The 7,501-nt window shown below is 29.1% G+C and overlaps 1 long non-coding RNA gene across 1 annotated transcript in view; it reads right to left on the bottom strand.

Moving 5' to 3' along the window:
* The window catches only part of LOC116186389, a 10,206-nt gene extending 4,739 nt beyond the window's left edge, over positions 1-5,467 (bottom strand). The window contains exons 1-2 of the long non-coding RNA XR_004151369.1: positions 4,936-5,467; positions 1,097-1,101 (exon numbers count right to left, since the gene is read on the bottom strand). This is a non-coding gene — a long non-coding RNA (uncharacterized LOC116186389). The remainder of the gene's footprint in view (positions 1-1,096; positions 1,102-4,935) is intronic.
* Positions 5,468-7,501: the final 2,034 nt, after the last annotated feature.

Genomic DNA, 7,501 nt, shown 5'->3' with positions numbered 1-7,501 from the left:
TTATATTATATTATATTATATTATATTATATTATATTATATTATATTATATTATATTATAATTGTATTGTATTGTATTGTATTGTATTGTATTGTATTTTATTGTATTTTATTGTATTTTATTGTATTTTATTGTACTGTATTGTACTGTATTGTACTGTATTGTACTGTACTGTATTGTATTGTATTGTATTGTATTGTATTGTATTGTATTGTATTGAATTGTATTGAATTGAATTGAATTGAATTGAATTGAATTGAATTGAATTGAATTGAATTGAATTGAATTGAAATGAATTGTATTGTATTGTACTGTACTATACTGTACTGTACTGTACTGTACTGTATTCTACTGTACTATACTGTACTGTACTGTGCTGTACTGTACTGTACTGTACTGTACTGTACTGTATTGTATTATATTGCATTGTATTACATTGCATTGCATTGTATTGTATTGTATTGAATTGTATTGTATTGTATTGTATTGTATTGTATTGTATTGTATTGTATTGTATTGTATTGTATTCTATTGTATTCTATTGTATACACGAAAAGCATTATTCCGTAATTTTACTGTCGTCGAGAAAACGGCAATAATTGGCAAAGATAAAGTTTCGATGATAATTGTCCGTGCACGTACAAGAAGAATAACCACGAATGATGTTCTATATCGTTCGTGTTCGGCGGTTTTTTCGTTTTTTACTTATCGTTGAAGAAACAGCATAACAATGACGTTGACGTCGTATCGCAAATGTGCTGACAAGAGGCGACTGCTGGGTTTGTTTCTCGACCAAAAAGGCTCCACATCCAGCGACATTACACATTTCCGGTTATGCTTTAGAAAAGGAACCATGAACGTTGTCTGTTACACAAAGAACGTACTAATTTTAGGATTAAGCTCGAATAAGCGGAATGCGCATTATTCCAAAGTGACACATTTTGTGGCAATATATGTACCGTAATCGAAATACGGGACTGAAATATTTTTATTTTTGACAATGATTAGGGCCATGACAGTGACGATGACGATAATGACGACGATGCCAGAAATAGAGATAACGATTACTGGTGATTATTAATAATACTGCTAGTACTATTGCTATTACCGCTACTACTACTACTATTACTACTACTACTACTACTCCTACTATTACTACTATTACTATTACTATTACTACTACTATTACTACTACTACTACTACTACTACTATTATTACTACTACTACTAGTACTATTACTACTACTACTACTACTAGTACTACTACTACTAGTACTATTATTATTATTATTATTATTATTATTATTATTATTATTATTATTATTATTTGTTTATTATTATTTTTATTATTGTTTTATTATTATTTTTATTATTGTTTTATTATTATTTTTATTGTTATTATTATAAAAATTAATGTATTTATTATCATTTATTGCGAATCAAGTTATCGACGATCGAGAAGACAGTGGAATAATTGTAATGTAAACGTTGAATTTTTTATTTTCCACGATGAAGTCATGTGAATATACAGTCCGATCCAAATAATCAAGCTTTTGTAACATTAATTATAATAAAGAGCAACGGTGATGCTAATCGCGTAATTGTATCACATAACGGTAATTCGGATACGAAACGTTAAATGGTCGCGCATAGATGAAAGATTTGTGTGTATTGTATAAGTGAGATATGTAAGTACGCCAAAAATCTTTACAAATTCATGATCGTTTTAGTTCCATTTTTTACCTTCCTCGCGTGCTTATGTCGCTGATGTAACAGCACTGGAAATGTATGGTGTTTGTGCGAAACAGGCGCACGTGGATGATTTTTCTCTTATTCGAGGGAAAAAGTGTATGTATAGTACTCTTGAGAGATTCTCGACTCTCGCTCTGTATTGCCCACAGCGTTTTACTACGATAACGTTTCATAAACAGTGCTTAAATAATAGAAAACGAGAAAGAAATATAAGAGATATTATTATGTTGGTGGAAAGGTTATGCCAGTTTTTAATTCTAATAGATAAAATTATTTCAAATGGATGATTTTGATAAATTTTTATATTTTATGAAGGTAAATTTATATTGATGAAATATTATAATTATTAATCTTGTTTAAAATTAGAGATCAATAATAGATTAATATTAGAATTACTTGTAATGTACAGTTAGTCGCAAAAATATCTAGTTATATAAATATTCAGCATATTCTATGAAATATTGTATATTAGTAATAAAAAAATATTAGATATCAATTTTAGACATACATATATATGTATTTATCATTTCATATTACAATGATGAATTGATAATTGTTTGAGAAGAAAATAGAATGATAAAAAATTATATGTTAAAATTATGAAATATTTTTGGAACCAATTGTCAATACCTGAATTATATTATATATAGAAAGTTTAAAAATCAATGCGTTACATATTCTGAAAATGATTTATAAATAATTTATAATAATTTTAAAAAATTTTTAATTATTATTTAAACTTTCAATTAACAAATTAATTAAGCTATTGTTAAACTACTTGATTTGTTGATTTAAAAGTTAAATAATGAAGAAATTCTGAACTATATAAGTTATTTTCAAAAAATATAATTTACTTTAATTGACTTCTGAATTTTTTATATAAATTATTATAATTAAAAATAAACTATAATGAAATGAATGAAAATAAATATAATGAAAATAGATAAATATAATTAGAAGTTTATTTAAATATAATTCATCATTAAGTTCGAATAAAAGCATTTTTCTATTAATTAGTAAAAAAAAAAGAATATAAAATTATTCATTTTGGCAAGTTTTATAATTCTTAGATAATTGAATGTAAAATATTTCTATTTTCAATCATTCATATTATATGAAATAAAAAAAGTATAAATATAATTATTATTATGAAAAATATTTTCTATACTTTTGAAATAAATATTGTAAATGAATATCAGACCTGAACATATTTGAAATGATTATTTAAATAGTTTAATAATAATATTTCAAAATGATATAAATAATATAAATGATATAATTATTTAACAATATTTCAAATAATGTTATTTTCATAAATGTTCATAATTGTAATAGAAATATTATCAGATTTTCATTTGTATTTTACAAATATATATTAATATAATTATATTATTTTCAATTTTCATTTATATAATTATGCAATATCACAACTTCTATTTCAGATTATTTTTGATTTTTTATTTCTTTTGTTTAAATAATGATATAAAATAAAAATATCTTAATTTATTTTATTAATTATTTCAATTTCAAATAAAATTTCAAAGTGGAAAATAAATCTTACAAATAATTTGACAAATTATTTAAAGTTAATAATAAAATTATTTAATAATAATAAAATTATTAAAAAAAATTGACTAATAGATTACACAATAATTAATTAATATGAATTAATATTATTATATCAAATTGATTTATGTTTATATTCACAAAATCGAAGCATCACTCTTCCACCAATGTAACATTTTTCCACGTGTGTGTATAAGTCTATTATATTCGCACAATGCGAACAGTGCCGAAAGAAGTCGGTGAACCGTGATTCCTTGTAATTTCGTCCAGCTCCACGAGCCAAAAGCATAATATCTTTCGGGACACATCGCTTTTTGCCTGCTTTTTTCCTTCTTCTTCTCTCATTGAATCGAATTCCATTCGACAAAACATAGAGATGTGACGCGAAGAGAGAAACAATAATCGAAAAGAAAATCGAAAGAGAGAAAAGAAAAAAAATAAAATGACGGACCCCGAAAATCCTCAGGGATTAATGTAACGTGGCATACGTGATACATTTCTTTTCCTATTTTCGCGATTTCTATCGCGATCGGAATTTTTAAAGATTTTTGAGTGTATAAGCTTGTTAAGAAAAAGACCGAGCGGAAATTAAACTTGTTGTGATGTAAGCCAGAAAATGAATCTATAGTAAAGGGGCGAAAGAAAATGCTTTGCGTAAAAAAAAAAAAAAACAAGAACGAGATTGCCAGGTCTCGAGGGAACGCGGTCGCTTCGAGATATATCGAGATCGTGCGATTCCCGTCATTTGGAAGTTTTTCATAGAAATAGATATTATAGATAAATTGAGACAGAATTTTTAGATTCAAATCTGAAAGTTCGTGAAATCTTTCGAAATTTTTGAAACTCAAAACTCTTGAAACATTTTTTTTTTTTTATAAATCATATCTATTTCATCAAGAACATATTTTGATTTTTGAAACTTTTTCATCAATATTTATACTTGTTTGCAAGAAAATTAAATTTTTAATAATGAAAATGAATCTGAAATCCAAATTTAATTAAATTATTAATGATTAAATAAAAATAAATTTATATGTTTATGTATATATATATTCATAAATTATTGAATACAAATTATTTAGGTTTCAAGACTTTCGATTCACGAAAATAAAAAATTTTTGAAAACTCGAAGTTTCGAGATTTTTTCGAAGTTTCGAGATTTCAAATGACCCAATCTTAATAATGTATCTGAATCGAATAGATACGATATACTATCAAGTGTGTCGAAAATGTGTTTTTTTTTATTTCGTCCATAGTTGGACGAATTATACGTAGTCGATAGGATAATCAATAACGATAAAGCGCTCTAATCATTTATGATAATAATACGATAGCAATAGCAGTAGATGTATTAATTCTTACGGTCCGATGGCTGAGTCATTTCATGACCCGGTCGATACAGTGATCGGCGATAATGTTAATTAAATAAGTTTGATGTAGGTCACTGTTGACGCAGCCATCGTACTTTGCGTAGTTCGAGGATTAACGGATATAATAAAAGACGAGCGCTAGACGAAAGAAAATAATACCCGTTAAAACAATTTTTAATAGGGTAGTAGATGAAATCGAAAGAGCCATTTCTCATGGAGGGAGATAATCATATTATACACGGGAAACGACGTCATTGAACGCGATACCCTCGTATACGATCTTTGCACATCCAGCAAGAAAAACTTGGAGCGACCTTAGAACGCGCAATATCGGTAATCAGAGACGACAAAAACATATAAAATGTCGAATTAAATAAAAAAAACGAAAAAGAAAAAAAAAGCAACCAGCCGACAAAGGGAAATCGTAATAATCACAATAATGATAACAATAATAATAATAATAATGATAACGATTAAACGATAATGAACGTTTAGTATTAACTCTAATGCTAATACTATGAATAATGATAACGATAACGATTACTACTAATTACTCTACTATTACTAACGGTAAAAAAAAAAAGGTAATACTGATAAAAAGAGTAATAATAAAAATAAAATGAATAATAATAATGATAATAATAATTAATAATAATATTGCTATTAATAATAATTAATAATAATTATAGTGATAATTTAATAAACGATAATCGTGTCCATTGCCTGTCGCGAGAGGAAAACGATGCATAAAAATAAACCGGGTACCTACAAAGTGACGTGCCTTTGAGACTCTACGAAGTTCCGTCCGTGGGACTTCCGGTTCCGCGGATGTGACCGTGTATTGCGCGTTTCGAGGGAAACTCGAGTCCTTCGGCAATCGCGATCGCTCGATCTTTAAGACATCTGGCAACGAACCTTCCGAGTTTCGAGTCGTGGACCTACCACCTATAGATCGTAGATAGGCAACGCAAGCGATTACCGAAAAGCGAAAATAATAGGGGAAAGAAAGTGAAATTGGCGTGTCTGTATGTAAGTGAAAAAGAGAGAGAGAAAAGTAAAATGTTAGACGAAGAATGAGAGAGATATAATGATATAATCTGGGAAATGATAAGGAAAATAATAATCGATGATTACGAATGAATAATATCCTTTTTGTTAAATACGATAAAGGAGGCATATAGAGAAAGAGGCATAAGATAAATTGTATTTTGAAACGATTTAATCGATGGGCGGGGCTAGGAAAAGAGTAACAGAAAATAAAAAAAAAAATAAGAAAAATAAACAATGTCCATGTTGCTAAATATATTAGCGGTGAGGTAGTTTGCATATAGCGACGTGTTAGTTTATATATATAGTCTTTAGTGCGAAATAAATCGAGTGCAATGAGAAAAAAACACTGTCATATGGTATATAAAAATGAGAGAGAGAGAAAGAGAGAGAGAGAGAAAGCGAGTTGAAGAGAGCGTGAGACTAATCGCGAAAGAGAATACGAACGAAAAGCATCGCGTGGAAAATGCGCTAATATATTACATTGGAAAAATATCGAGAAAAACACCATATACGAAATACACATACATATATATACATATACACAAACACAAAGGACGTAAATAAGTGGGCATATATATAATGAAGTACGAAGAGGAAAACTATAGCGAAAAACGAGAGAAAGAGAAAGAGAGAGAGAGGGAGTAAGTAATGGGCAAAGATAAAGGGAGATGCGGCGAAAACACACGAGACACACGAAGCATAGTAGATACGTAGATTAAAATTAGGCATAGAATTTTAGGTGAAGTTATCGAGCCCGTTCCTTCGTATTAGATATGGTAGTATTAGATATGCCAGGTACGCCTCGAAACGAGGACACGTGGACTGTGTGTATATACCTAGTGTCTAGGTAGAAAAGATCCTTTTGTTTCTCGTCGAGCAAGAAGGGGAAAAGAAAGAAGGAAAAGGAAGATGTAAAGGAAGAAATCGCTTCCTCGAGCTGTTCGTTCTCCTCAAACCTATTCCATGCTGCGTTTCGTTCGCGACTTTTTCCAAATCGATCTTTCTCGTCCGCGAGACGAAAGCGCAGACGAAAGTCGAGTTTTCGGAGCAATAAAAAGATAAAGGAAAAGGAATAAAAAGAAAGAGAAGAAAAGATATGATAGAAATGCGTTCGGAATCCATGGCGAATCGATATCGCGTAGCGTCAATTCGAAGAAGCAGCATTGATTCAACGATGGAAAGAAAAATAGCGAATATCGTAATTGGAACGCACAATGGAAGAAGAAAAAAAAGAAGAGAGAAGTCAACGGAGCGGTGAACGAAAAATAACGAAAAAGAAGAGTGAAAAAAAAGTTCGTGCCCATTGTAATCGCGCATAAATTATTATAAATATAAAAAGCATTGATATTGTCGAGTATACCTCTTCTGTACATATAGTGAACGGCAAACAAAAATAACGCGTAACGGTTCAGTTGCAATCATATTGGATAATATGGGAAAACAGCGAGCACGAGTTTGAGTGTTGTGTATCGTCCTTTCTTTTTTTTTTTTCTGCGAACGATGGCGAATCGATCGATTCGATTGCGAATTACCAACAACAGGTATATAACTGTAATGTAATTATATTATGATGTACGATGTAACGGTATAATACCGACGGTACCGTAATATACATATTATAAATACAATTTCATAGAACACGAAGGATCGTTATAGCGAAGACGAGCGAGGTGATTTTCTATTATTGCTATGATTATTAACATTACCATTATATATATATAATATATATATCTCGTCATTACGGTTTCTTACGATGATCGCTG

This window comes from Apis dorsata, unplaced genomic scaffold, assembly GCF_000469605.1.
Source record: "Apis dorsata unplaced genomic scaffold, Apis dorsata 1.3 scaffold_651, whole genome shotgun sequence".
In the NCBI taxonomy this organism is placed as follows: Eukaryota; Metazoa; Arthropoda; class Insecta; order Hymenoptera; family Apidae; genus Apis; species Apis dorsata.
The sequence above is the reverse complement of the archived record's forward strand: the minus strand, read 5'-3'. Positions and strand labels throughout refer to the sequence as shown.